Below are 14,623 nucleotides of genomic sequence, written 5' to 3' on the forward strand. Positions count from 1 at the left end.
ATCAGAATGGTTTTGATTATACTCTGAAATTTGTTGTTTTGTGACAGTGGTACAGTGCAAGACATACAAAATTGCTGAAAGATAATAAAACATCAAACAAAAAATAGTGCAAAAAGGGAGCAAAATAGTATTCGTGGTTTCGTGGACTGTTCAGAAATATGATGGCAAGGGGAAGAAACTGCTCCTAAAATGATGAGTGTGTGTCTTCAGGCTCCTGTCCCTCCTCCCTGCTGATAATAATATGAAGACAGTATGTCCTGGCTGGTGAAGATACTTAATGATGGATGCCACCTTCTTGAGGCATTGCCTTTTGAAGATGTATTCAATAGTGGGGAAGCTCATGCCCACGATGGGGCTGGCTGGCCCTCTGCAATTTTTTCTAATCTCATGAATTGGTACCTCCATACCAGACAGTGATGCAACCAGTCAGAATGCTCTCCATGGTGCCTCTGTAGAAATTTGCTAGAGTCTTTGATATTCATAACAAATCTGCTCAAACTCCTTATGAAATATAGCTGCCTTCTTTGTAAGTGCATCAATATGTTGGGCTCAGTATAGATCTTCTGAGATGTTGATGCTTCAGACCTTGAAGCTACTCACCCTTTCCACTTCTGAGTCCTCGATGAGGACTGGTGTGTGTTTTCCTGACTTTGGCTTCCTGAAGGCCACAATCAATTCTTTGATCTTAGTGATGCTGAGTGCAAGGTTATTGTGACACCACTCAACCAGCTGATCTATCTCACTCTTGTACAACTCTTCATCATCATCTGAGATTCTGCCAACAGCTGTTGTCATGGGCAGGTTTATAAATTACATTAGAGCTGTGCCTAGCTACCCAGTTATGAGTGTAGAGCTAATAGAACAGCAGGCTAAGCATGCAACCTTGAGGTGCAACTGTGTTGATTGTCAGTGAGGAGGAGATGCTGCTTCTGATCTGCAGTGACTGTGGTCCGCTGATGAGGAAGTCAAAGATCCAATTGCACAGGGAGGTAAAGAGTCCCAGGTTTTGAAGCTTGTTGATGAGGTGAGATCTAGATTTTATAACGTTAAGAACCTGCTGGATAAAATCTTATGGATAAAAGTACCTGCTTGTTAGAAGTTCCATCTAAATCCTTGGAAAGTTTCCTGGAAAATACTCTAAATTTTCTTCTGCTTCATTTTGGAATTATTTAGCATGATAAACTAACAGGCACCAAAGTTTCCATTCTGACCTAATCTTACAGATATTTCAAGTCTGTGTTCTCTATATGGTGGCAAGATTTCAGCCAGACCATATGAATGAACCATTTTGCCAAACTCTGGACAAGTACAGCACATTGCGCTGGGCAAAGAAAGAGGGATATGGAATATCAGCAACACACACAAAATGCTGGAGGAACTTAGAAGGTCAGGCAGCAGCTATGGAAATAAATAGATAGTTGATGTTTCGGGCCGAGACCCTTCATCAGGATTGAGAAGGAAAGGATAAGATTCCAGAATAAAAGGGTTGGGGGCAGGGGAAGGAAGCTAGCTGGAAGGTGATAGGTGAAGCCACATGGGTGAGAAAGGTCACCCACCAGCCGAGAGGAAGGAATCTGATAGGAGAGAGAGTGGACCACAGGAGAAAGGCAAAGAGAAGGGGATTCAGAGGGAAGTAATAGGCACATAAGAAGAGATAAAAGATCAGAGTGGGGAATAGAGGTGTGTGTGTGTGGGGAGGGGGGGTTGAAATATTTTTACCGGAAGGAGAAATCATATTTCTCCTTCTAATAAACCAGGCTTTTGAACTTGAGGGATCATATTTGGAATGTCAAGCTTTAATATCTTTGCTCTGAATATCAAATAGATGTTTACATAATTACTGGAATGTGCCATAAATTGCAATATAGATAATTTTAATGATTGGAGTGTTTGTAGAAAATGTTTTTCTTGTTGTTCATACAGCCTCTGTGTGTTGATTAGCACACGCATTCGAAATAGTGTACAAACTCCTGACAGCCAACCATCTGTGAGAAGCAGCATATAGAGCTGTAAACGATATTTGGCAGTGCCAAATCAAAGGAAACTGAATCTCTGCCTGCTTGGACATGTTTCCCTATGTCACTATGTTGGAGCAGAGTTTGTTTGTGTACTTTGTTTAGAGAATAAAAGGAGAAGGGAAAATAGTCATAGTCATACTTTATTGATCCCGAGGGAAATTGGTTTTCGTTACAGTTGCATCTTAAATAATTAAATAGTGATAAAACCATAAATAATTAAATAGTAATATGTAAATTATGCAAGGAAATAAGTCCAAGACCAGCCTATTGGCTCAGGGTGTCTGACCCTCCAAGGGAGGAGTTGTAAAGTTTGATGGCCACAGGCAGGAATGACTTCCTATGACGCTCTGTGTTGCATCTTGGTGGAATGAGTCTCTGGCTGAATGTACTCCTGTGCCCAACCAGTCCATTATGTAGTGGGTGGGAGACATTGTCCAAGATGGCATGCGACTTTGACAGCATCCTCTTTTGAAGCTTGAAATTCTGTAAGTCCTTTTACAAAGTCACAATATGCAGATTCTTTATAACTAATAAATTCCTTATGAATGATAATCACTGTGTGAACTTGTGTATTCATTATATAGAAGAGTGATATATGCACAGCAAGATAAACCATAATGGAATTAAATTGCAATCTCATGTTGGCCAGGATGTTCAAAAGTTCAAAATATATGTATGGATAGTCAGAAGCTTTTTCCCAGGGCTGAAATGGCTGGCACGAGAGGGCACAGTTTTAAGGTGCTTGGAAGTAAGTACAGAAGAGGTGTCAGGGGTAGGTTTTTTATGCAGAGAGTGGTGAGTGCGTGGAATGGGCTACCAGCGACAGTGGTGGAGGCGGATGTGATAGGGTTGTTTAAGAGACTCCTGTATAGGTACATGGAGCTTAGAAAAATAGAGGGCTATGGGTAACCCTAGGTAATTTCTAAGGTAAGAACATGTTCGGCACAGCTTTGTGGGCTGAAGGGCCTGTATTGTGCTGTAGGTTTTCTTTGTTTCTATGTTTCTATATATTATCAAAGTATATATATGCCACTATATACAACCCTGAGATTAATTTTCTTAAAGATAATTACAGTAAAAACAAGAAAGACAATAGAATCTATGAAAGACCATACCCAACAGGGCAGACAGCAACCAATGTAAAAAGAAACAACAAACTGTGCAAAAACAAAAAGAAAAAGAAAAAAGAAATAATAATAATAATAATAAAACAACTCATAAAAGACACCATACCTTACTATAAGTATAAACCTGAGCCTGTTTTAGAGTCAGAGTCCTAGAAATTATACTACGACTGACCCGTTATTACAGATAGGACAAATAAGAATAATTGTTCGGATATAAGGTTACAGGATAAACAAGCAAGAACAACTTACTTAATAGATATAACCATTCCAAACACACATAAGGTACAGAAATTAGTGAGTGAAAAACACCAGTCATATGTAAAGTCACTAATATGCAATAGCTTTAAACAATTAAGCCTACACAGCAATATATTAATAAATCTCCAGAAAGCTACAATACAAAACTCTACTAGAATAATCCAGAAGTCCCTAGCAAGTGAAAAATGAGTGTGCTTGTCTATGCCTATACCTCAGGTTTTATCAGCTTGAGTTGAAAAACAAAACAATAATAATAATAATGAATAAGCAATAAGCTTAGAGAACATGAGATGAAGCGTCCTTGAAAGTGAGTCGAGTTGAGTGGGAACAGTTCAGAGATAGGATGAGTGAAGTTGAGTGAAGTTATCCCCTCTGGTTCAAGAGCCTGATGGTTGAGGGGTAATAATAAATGTGAGGAAAATAGCTTGAGTCAATGAGGGGTTGTACATCTGTCTCTGAAGACACACACGGATTCACTAAACTTCTCACCCACAAATAACATTTCAGCAGTTTCATTCCATTTATGTTGTAACCTGCATCACTTAATTTATAATATTAAAAAATTCAGACTTTGAGGAAGTTGGTATTGGAATGTGTGATGACACTTGTGGGCTGCCCCCAGCACATGCTTGGGTTGTGTCGGCTGTTAATGCAAATGATGCATTTCGGTGTACATGTGATCAGTAAATGAATCTGAATCTGAAGTTCTTTTGACCCGAATATTAATTCTATATACTAAATTCAGGAAGGGAAAGAGGAGGGAACAAAAAACAATCTTCATAGAGGGATCAGAAGTGGAGAATGTGAGCAATTTCAAGTTCCTGGGTGTCAATATCTCTGAGGACCTAACCTGGTTGCAACAGATTGATGCAGCTATAGCAAAGGCAAGCTGGCTGATATATTTCATTGGGAGTTTGAGCAGATTTGATTTGTTAACTAAAACACTTGAGCACTTCTGCAAATGTACCGTGGAGAGCACCCTGACAGGCTGCATCACTGTCTGGTATGGGGCAGGTGGTGGGGCTACTGCACAAGATCGAAATAAGTTGCAGAAACTTCTAAAATTAGTCAGTTCCATCATGGGTACCAGCCTCCATAGTATCCAAGACATCTTCAAGGGGTGGTGCCTTAGGAAGGCGGTATCCATCATTATGGAACCCCACCACCCAGGACATGCTCTCTTCTCATCGTTACTGTCAGGAAGGAGGTACAGAAGCCTGAAGGCACACACTCGGTGATTCAGGAACAGCTTCTTCCCCCCTGTCATACAATTTCTAAATGGACATTGAACCCATGAACACTAATTCCCTACTTCTTGCTTTCTGTTATTTTGCACTTAACTAATTTATATATATATAAAACTGAGTTACATTAAGTGTATGTATATATACACACGCACACATACTTAATGTAACTCAGTTTTTTCTCTATATTTATTTGTCTTGTATTTCATCGTACTGCTGCTGTAAAGTTAACAAATTTCACGACACATGCCAGTGATATTAAATGTGATTCTGATTCTGAAATTAGCATTAACTTCCATTATATGTTAATGTATTCCGACGTAATTCTGATTCTAGTATTGAAAGTTGTGAACTTGTGCTCTATACATCACTTGGCCATGACAAATAAAAAGGATTTGAAAATGGGGCCTGTGCCTGCACAAAGTGGAATATTGTGGATGAATACAGAAATCTAAAGTGATTTCCACAAAGAATAGTTACCAGGATTGGGAGTAAAATAGTACTGAAAAAGACACCGCGATGAACCTTTTTATTTATTGTTGTACCTTGTTAATTAAGCCATCTCTGTGAGATACCAAAGTGCAGCAAAATATATCAAAGTTTCATTTCAATTTTCTCAAAAGCTTCAAAGTATAAAAAGTGAAATGAAGATATAAATACATTTATGACATTAAGTTCTAAATTCAATTAACCTCTCAGAAGTTATCTTGTAAACATTGTATTTTTATCTCTTGTCCAATCTTTGAACACCTCTTAAAAATCCCTATTAACCGCTCCTCAGTTCTCACTTTCTGTGAACTCCTATACTTCTTCAGCTTCCCTTCTGAAGTGCTGTGAGGTGATTCTCTATCAGCAGAGTTATATAAATGCAAATTCTTGTTACTTGGCAACCATTGCAGTTCGACCAATTCAATTCAGCAGGATAACATAAAATACCCTTTTATTGCTCAACAGATTTATAAGAACAATGGTAAAATTGAAGTTTCTATTGAATTATAACTGTAGCATCTGCCATTAATGTAAATCTAGTTGGTCTCCCAAGGAATTTGGGAGAATTTAATTTTTTTTGCTGTAATTGTTTATTGTACCTGTCATTCCTCTTATGTGTTTATCACTTTATCTTTGATTTAACATTTTCTATTTTTTTTTGCTCTTTTCCCCCTGAATCTTATTTCTCTCATTCCCATCCGATCCTCAGTGACTTGGCTTTTCACTGTCTCATCATTTTCTTATACGCACTTTCTGTTTTGTTAAGTTGCAGGTCACGGCTGTCCCTTAGAGCTTTCACTGAATTCGAGATTTTAAAGCACAAGGTCAAAACAGAATGTATTTTTATTACTTATTAAATGTTTGGGTCTGGGCATTGCTGACAAGGCCTGTCCTGATTTGCCTTTGCGAAACCGATGAGACCATAAGACCATGAGACATAGGAGCAGAATAAGGCCATTTGGCCCATCAAGTCCACTCCACCATTCAATCATGGCTGATTTATTAACCCTCTCAACCCAATTCTCCTGCCTTCTCCCCATAACTTTTAAAGCCTTTACTAATCAAGAACCTACCAACCTCCACTTTAAATATATCCAATGACTTGGCCTCCACAGCTATCAGGCTACAGGAATTCCTCCTCATCACTGTGTTAAAGTGATAGTGGAAATCACTTCATTTCCTAGAGGTAAGGTAGTCCCACAGTGCTGCTGAGTTGAGGTTCCAGAATTTGGACAGTGATGATGAAAAGCCTAGTGAAATATTTCCAGATCAGGATAACTTGTTACCTGGAGAGGAACCTGAAGGTGGTGGTGTCCCCATGCTCCTGTTGCCCTGCCCTTCTTGGCGGTGGATATTCAGGGTTTGGCAGGTGCTGTCAGAGTAGCCTGAGCAATTAACCATAGTGTATTTTGAAGACGGCACAAATTATGGCCTCTGGTGAAGTGAATGAAAGTTATCCTTGGTCAAAGAACGGGATGCCAGTCAAATTTTGTTCTGTTCGCTATCAGGATTCTTGAGAGTCATTCAAACTGGACTCATTCAGTCGAGTGCAGAGTATCCCACCAGTCTCCTTACGTTCGCATTGTTGATGGAAAGAGCTATTGGTTACAACTGGAGGGACGAGATGGAATATTGGCAACTGCCCAGAAGGTATAGTATATTAGAAATTGTAGCATAACTTCATCTGGGGGAAATGGTATTGAATATCATTTCAGAGAGAATTGAGAAAATGTGACATAATGATCAGAAAGTGAGGGGGAAGCTTGCAATCAATCTTGCACATTCATCTAATGGTATTTCAATTAGTTATTGAAAACCTCTGGCACATTCCTCAAAATGTTCAAGTGAGGACGATAGTAGGGGTGGAAGTGGGTTGGAGCAAAGTTCAAATCCTGGGAGATGAGGTCCACATCTAATGTGAAGCTCAGGGCGTAGTGTTTCACCTCAGGAATTGAAACTAGACTAGAGCTGGATAGCCTTGAGCATAGTAGATCATGCCACTTAATTGAGTATTGAAATGCATTTTGTCAATTGGAATGGAAAAGCTGTGTGCTCTGCTGTGGGAGCAGGGCAGTTTGATTCTTATAGTCATTTGATGAAAGCTCTAGAACTGCATCAAATGGGGAATCCATATAAAGCTGAGCACTGGCATATTAAACTGAAGGAACAGGATCATTCATGATCTTATGGAGTAGTAAAGCAGATTTATACGGCCTCATGGCCTGTTGTGCTCTTTTTATTTTTTGGACCAACAATACAATGTTGTGATCTGTACTGTTGGTCCAAGAGATAAGAATAGCGAAAGTGGACTGTCTCTTGTAAATTCTGTTGTAACATTTGTTTAGTTAGCAAATGAGTCAATCTTATAAATTTTGTAATTTACCTGGTTAAAACGTTCCAGCACTTTGGAGCATGTGAAGCTGCACCTTGTGGACAACTGAAGCTCCAAAATCAGATGAGGGAGCTAAACATGGACGAATAGGCACATTAATGAAATAAAAACGAAGGGAAGGACTAGATTGATCTTGGAGTCGGTTGGAAGGTCTCCAAAACATCGTTGGCCAAAGAGCCTGTTCTGTGCTGTGTTCTAAACCAGAGATGGACTACTGTGTGGTGTAGGAGATATGATGAGAAAGCAGCAAAGTGGACGGTAAACACAAAAAGTAAAGACCCCAGGGTGAAGAATTCATGGAAGTGTAAGAACCAACATGGGTTCAAATACAGCTGCTGATTGGTGCGTGAGAGCTTTAATTAGTTAAAGGTATTGTTTTTCTTTTTTTCATACTTTCTCAAGTTTTGCATACTAGCAGCAGACCACCTATCATCCAACTTTAATTGCTCTTGAAATAGTGGCTTTCTAGTCCACTAAAACTTAGTTGAGAATTAACCACAATGGTCTGTTGTCACATATGGTCCAGACTGAAGAAGCTGACAGCTTTATATATATTTATATATATATATATGATGTTATACTATATTAGTGATTTACTTAATCAACTGAATTTAAATTTTTCCAGCTACCATAGTGGGATTTGAACTTAAATCCAGTAGCTTAGCCGGAATGCTGCCATGGTGCTGTTTACGACACACTCCATTTCACGCTTTTACAGACACACAGAGACAAAATCTAATTACATACATAAAGAGTGTGAATGTGAAAAGCAGAGTCCCACAGTTATAACTTCTGAGATCCCTGTGTGAAACACTATTTCCTACTGTGATCAAACCTAATAGAAAGCCTCAGGTTGGATTTTGCAGTCAGCAGCTTGTGAATGCAGGCTTTCTACAGGATTTTATGTTGGAACTTAATGTGATTAAAGAGTTATCTCTATTCAATAGAATCTACTGGGAATCTTGGATATGTGCAAACAATGTAAGCAATGAGTATCTTAATCAATCTGGTTAGTTAATCAACAGTGAGGAGCAGAGCATCTGAACTAGGGAGTGTATTTCAGAATATTTAACTATCAAACCGTTATAGAAAACAAAATAAAGAGAAGGAAAGAAAGATGGAACAGAGAAAAATAAAGGAGATCAAATGTAATAAAATTTAAAGAAATGAGACATTGGTAAAATAGTAATTTTTAGAGTCAGAGATTTTTCATAACAATTAAGATTAGTTTATGCAGGAATGCATAAGCTTTATCTTTTCCTTATATCATACAAATGCTGCAGAATTATACAATTTCACGTACTTCATTGCCAGATGTCTCTGCAAGGCATGACGATAATGTAGATTCTGGGGAAGCTGTGGAACCTTGCCAGCAACTTCTGTGTTCCTGCCTTTGGCTGTACCTTTAATGCATTGTCTGTAATGTAAAAGTGGTGGATACAGTCCACTTCATCATAGGCAAAGCCCTCCCCGTCATGGAACACACCTACAAGGAGTACAGCCACAAGGAAGCAGCAACTATTCATCAAGGACACCCACCATCCAGGCCAAGCTCTCTTTTCAGTACTACCATTAATTAGGAGCTACCTGAACTTTGGGTCCCACACGACCAGGTTTAGTAAAGTTATTATCCTACAACCATCAGGCTTCTGAACCAGTGTGGGTAACTTCACTCACCTCAACACTGAACTGACTTCACAATCTATAGCCTCGCTTTTAAGGACTCCTCAATTGATGCTCTAAGTATTCCCATTTATCTTTTTTGGTATTATTTGTCTTCTTTTGCACATTGGTTGTTTGCCAGTTTTTGTTTATGTACATATTTTTTTCATAAATTGTATTCATATTTTATTATTTTCTTATAAATGCCTGAAAGGAAATGAATCTCAAGGTAGTATATGGTGACGTACAGTGCCTATAAAAAGTATTCTCCCCTCTTGGAAGCTTTCATGTTTTATTGTTTTACAACATTGAATCACTGTGGATTTAATTTGGCTTTTTTGACACTGATCAGCAGAAAATATTCTTTCATGTCAAAGTGAAAATAAATTTCTATTAATTGGTCAAAATTTATTACAATTATTAAACACAAAATAATTGATTGCATAATTAGTCACCCCCTTCAAGTCAGTAGATGCACCTTTGGCAGCAATTACAGCCTTGAGTCTGTGTGGATAGATCTCTATCAGCTTTGTCTATCTGGACACTTCAATTTTCTCCCATTCTTCTTTACAAAACTGCTCAAGCTCTGTCAGATTGCATCAGGATTGTAAGTGAACAGCCCTTTTCAAGTCCAGCCACAAATCCTCAATTGGATTGAGGTCTAGACTCTTGACTTGGCCACTCCAGGACATTAATTTTCTTGTCTTTAAGCCACTCCTGTGTCGCTTTGGCTATATGCTTGGGGTCATCGTCTTGCTGGAAAACAAATCTTTCCCAAGTCGCCGTTCTCTTGCAGACTGCATCAGGTTTTCCTCCAGGATTTTCCTGTATTTTGCTGCATTAATTTTACCCTCCACCTTCCAGGTCTTGCTGAAGTGAAGCATCCCCACAGCATGATGCAGCCACCGCCATGCTTCACAGTAGGGATGGTGTGTTTTTGATGATATCTGGTGTCTGGCTTATGCCAAACATAGCATTTAGCCTGATGGCTAAAAAGCTCAATTTTGGTTTCATCAGACCAGAGAACTTTCTTCCCGCTGACTTCAGAGTCTCCCACATGCCTTGTGGCAAATGTCTGCACCAGTGATGGTTTGGTGTGTCATATTAAAGGGGGTGAATTCTTATGCAATCAATGATTTTGTGTTTTATATTTGTAATTAATTTAGATCACATTGTAGAGATTTGTTTTCACTTTAACATGAAAGAGTCTTTTTTCTGTTGATCAGTGTCAAAAAAGCCAAATTAAATCCATTCTGATTCAATGTTGTAAAACAATAAAACATGAAAACTTCCAAGGAGGGTGAATTCCTTTTATAGGCACTGTATATGTACTTCAATAATAAATTTACTTTCAACTTTTTAATTTATGCTTTTGGTTCACCCTTACTTTTATAGCAAAATCATTCAAATGGGGTGTGCAATAGTTCTATATAAAACCAGTGTATCATGTCTAAACAGAGGAGACTACAGTAGGCTGAGGGAGCAGTTGAGTTGCATAGACCTGGAACATAGGCTAAGTGGTGGGAGAGTTGAGGACCAGTGGAAAGCTCTCAAAACTTCACCATGGATGGTCCCAAGGCTGGCTGTGAAAGGAGGAGGGTGGGGCATAGAGCTAATAATCTCATCCCATAAAAACTCAGTGCCACAGGGGCACCAAAAGAAGGTCCAAAGACCTCATCCCTGGGAGAGGAAGGATACACCAAGAAGATGGGCTGCAACTTGAAAGACTGGCTCAAGTCAAATAATTCTGTCGAGGTGCTGTCAGCAGCCTATGCCTGTGGAAAACTTTCAAAGAGATTTTTCGGAGTGCTCTCAGAACAAGCATACTCCAGTTAAATGCAAGGATGATAAGGGTGGAGGAAGCCAGCCTTGGTAGCTAAGGAAATAAAGGAATGCATACTAAGTTGCCAAGAGTAGTGGGAAACTGGAAGATTGTGAAACTTTATATAGCAACAAAGAACCACTAAACAAGCAATAAGGATAAAGAACGCAAACACGAGGAATTCTGCAGATGCTGGAAATTCAAGCAACACACATCAAAGTTGCTGGTGAACGCAGCAGACCAGGCAGCATCTCTAGGAGGAGGTACAGTCGACGTTTCAGGCCGAGACCCTTCATCAGGACTCCAAGTCTCTGCAAATCTCTTACTAGCTCTTCTTTCAGTTAGTCCTGATGAAGTCCTGGCAAGTGACGGAAGTCTGTGTAGGGGAGCACTTTGGTTCCAGTGATCATAACACCATTAGTTTCAATTTGATCATGGACAAGGATAGATCTGGTCCTAGGGTTGAGGTTCTGAACTGGAAGAAGGCCAAATTTGAAGAAATGAGAAAGGATCTAAAAAGCGTGGATTGGGACAGGTTGTTCTCTGGCAAAGATGTGATCGGTAGGTGGGAAGCCTTCAAAGGGGAAATTTTGAGAGTGCAGAGTTTGTATGTTCCTGTCAGGATCAAAGGCAAATTGAATAGGAATAAGGAACCTTGGTTCTCAAGGGATATTGCAAATCTGATAAAGAAGAAGAGGGAGTTGTATGAAATGTATAGGAAACAGGGGGTAAATCAGGTGCTTGAGGAGTATAAGAAGTGCAAGAAAATACTTAAGAAAGAAATCAGGAGGGCAAAAAGAAGACATGAGGTTGCCTTGGCAGTCAAAGTGAAGGATAATCCAAAGAGCTTTTACAAGTATATTAAGAGCGAAAGGATTGTAAGGGACAAAATTGGTCCTCTTGAAGATCAGAGTGGTCGGCTTTGTGCGGAACCAAAGGAAATGGGGGAGATCTTAAATAGGTTTTTTGCGTCTGTATTTACTAAGGAAGCTGGCATGAAATCTATGGAATTGAGGGAATCAAGTAGTGAGACCACGGCAACTGTACAGATTGAAAAGGAGGAGGTGCTTGCTGTCTTGAGGAAAATTAAAGTAGATAAATCCCCGGGACCTGACAGAGTGTTCCCTCGGACCTTGAAGGAGTCTAGTGTTGAAATTGCGGGGGCCCTGGCAGAAGTATTTAAAATGTCACTGTCTACGGGTGAAGTGCCGGAGGATTGGAGAGTGGCTGATGTTGTTCCGTTGTTTAAAAAAGGATCGAAAAGTTATCCGGGAAATTATAGGCCGGTGAGTTTAACGTCAGTAGTAGGTAAGTTATTGGAGGGAGTACTAAGAGACAGAATCTACAAGCATTTGGATAGACAGGGGCTTGTTAGGGAGAGTCAACATGGCTTTGTGCGTGGTAGGTCATGTTTGACCAATCTGTTGGAGTTTTTCGAGGAGGTTACCAGGAAAGTGGATGGAGGGAAGGCAGTGGATATTGTCTACATGGACTTCAGTAAGTCCTTTGACAAGGTCCCGCATGGGAAGTTAGTTAGGAAAATTCAGTCGCTAGGTATGCATGGAGAGGTGGTAAATTGGATTAGACATTGGCTCGATGGAAGAAGCCAGAGAGTGGTGGTAGAGAATTGCTTCTCTGAGTGGAGGCCTGTGACTAGTGGTGTGCCACAGGGATCCGTGCTGGGTCCATTGTTATTTGTCATCTATATCAATGATCTGGATGATAATGTGGTAAATTGGATCAGCAAGTTTGCTGATGATACAAAGATTGGAGGTGTAGTAGACAGTGAGGAAGGTTTTCAGAGCCTGCAGAGGGACTTGGACCAGCTGGAAAAATGGGCTGAAAAATGGCAGATGGATTTTAATACAGGTATTGCACGTTGGAAGGACAAACCAACGTAGAACATACAGGGTTAATGGTAAGGCACTGAGGAGTGCAGTGGAACAGAGGGATCTGGGAATACAGATACAAAATTCCCTAAAAGTGTCGTCACAGGTAGATAGGGTCATAAAGAGAGCTTTTGGTACATTGGCCTTTATTAATCGAAGTATTGAGTATAAGAGCTGGAATGTTATGATGAGGTTCTATAAGGCATTGGTGAGGCCGAATCTGGAGTATTGTGTTCAGTTTTGGTCACCAAATTACAGGAAGGATATAAATAAGGTTGAAAGAGTGCAGAGAAGGTTTACAAGGATGTTGCCGGGACTTGAGAAACTCAGTTACAGAGAAAGGTTGAATTGGTTAGGACTTTATTCCCTGAAGCGTAGAAGAATGAGGGGAGATTTGATAGAGGTATATAAAATTATGATGGGTATAGATAGAGTGAATGCAAGCAGGCTTTTTCCGCTGAGGCTAGGGGAGAAAAAAACCAGAGGACATGGGTTAAGGGTGAGGGGGGAAAAGTTTAAAGGGAACATTAGGGGGGGTTTCTTCACACAGAGAGCGGTGGGAGTATGGAATGAGCTGCCAGACGAGGTGGTAAATGTGGGTTCTTTTTTAACATTTAAGAATAAATTGGACAGATACATGGATGGGAGGTGTATGGAGGGATATAGTCCGTGTGCAGGTCAGTGGGACTAGGCAGAAAATGGTTTGGCACAGCCAAGAAGGGCCAAAGGGCCTGTTTCTGTGCTGTAGTTTCTATGGTTCTATGGTTCTATGGAAGGGTCTCGGCCTGAAATGTCGACTGTACCTCCTCCTAGAGATGCTGCCTGGCCTGTTATAAGGATAAAGAAGATAGTTTATGAAAGTATACTAGTGCAAGATATAAAACTGTAAAAGTTTTTATAATTATATAAAGTGGAAATGGGTGGCTAAAGTGATCATAGATCCCTTGGAAAATCAGAAGGCGGAATTTACCTTGGGTAATAGGGAAACGGCTGAGACCATGAATGAGTATTTTGCGTCTCCCTTCACAGTGGAGAACACGTCTAACTTGCCAAAGAGAGATGCTATGGATGTGATGCAAGATGATGACCTTGCTACAGTTGCTATCACTAATGAGGTAGTGTTGAGCAAACTATAGGGCCTAAGTGTAGATAAATCCCTCAGGTCCTGATAGAAGGCATCCCAGGGAACCGAAAGAAATTGGAGAAGTTACAACAAAGGGTGAATATGATAATTCAGCAAAATCTCTGGACTCTGGGCAGGTCCCAGCAGATTGGAAGATAGCAAATGTCATGCCAATGTTTAAAGAAGGATGTAGGCAAAAGGCAGGTAACTATAGGCTAGTTAGCCTAAGCGCCTGTAATCCAGAAAATGCTTGAAGCTATCATTAAGGAAGAAATAGTGAGACATCTGGATAGAGGTTATTCCATTAGGCAGACACAGCATAGATTCAGGAAGAACTCCAGTAATTTTGTCCTGTTTGACAATCCTAATGGAGTTCATTGAGGATATAACAAGTGCAGTGGATAGAGAGGAATTGTAGAGAGGTGGATGTTGTATATCTGGATGTCCAGAAGGTCTTTGATCAGATGTCATATCAAGGACTTACACATAAGATAAAGATGCATGGACTTTGGGATATTGTATTAACATGAATAGAGGATTGGTTAACAAAAAAGACAGTGAGTTCGATGAACAGGTGCTTCTCTAGTTGATAGCCAGTT

At 39.9% G+C, this 14,623-nt stretch overlaps 1 long non-coding RNA gene across 1 annotated transcript in view; it reads left to right on the top strand.

Annotated features, from left to right (window-relative positions):
• Window positions 1–853: 853 nt before the first annotated feature.
• LOC134351379 (uncharacterized) overlaps window positions 854–14,623 on the top strand; it is a 32,862-nt gene continuing 19,092 nt past the window's right edge. Inside the window, exons 1-2 of the long non-coding RNA XR_010019139.1 lie at window positions 854–1,024; window positions 6,645–6,786. This is a non-coding gene — a long non-coding RNA (uncharacterized LOC134351379). The remainder of the gene's footprint in view (window positions 1,025–6,644; window positions 6,787–14,623) is intronic.

This window comes from Mobula hypostoma, chromosome 9, assembly GCF_963921235.1.
Source record: "Mobula hypostoma chromosome 9, sMobHyp1.1, whole genome shotgun sequence".
Lineage (NCBI taxonomy): Eukaryota > Metazoa > Chordata > Chondrichthyes > Myliobatiformes > Myliobatidae > Mobula > Mobula hypostoma.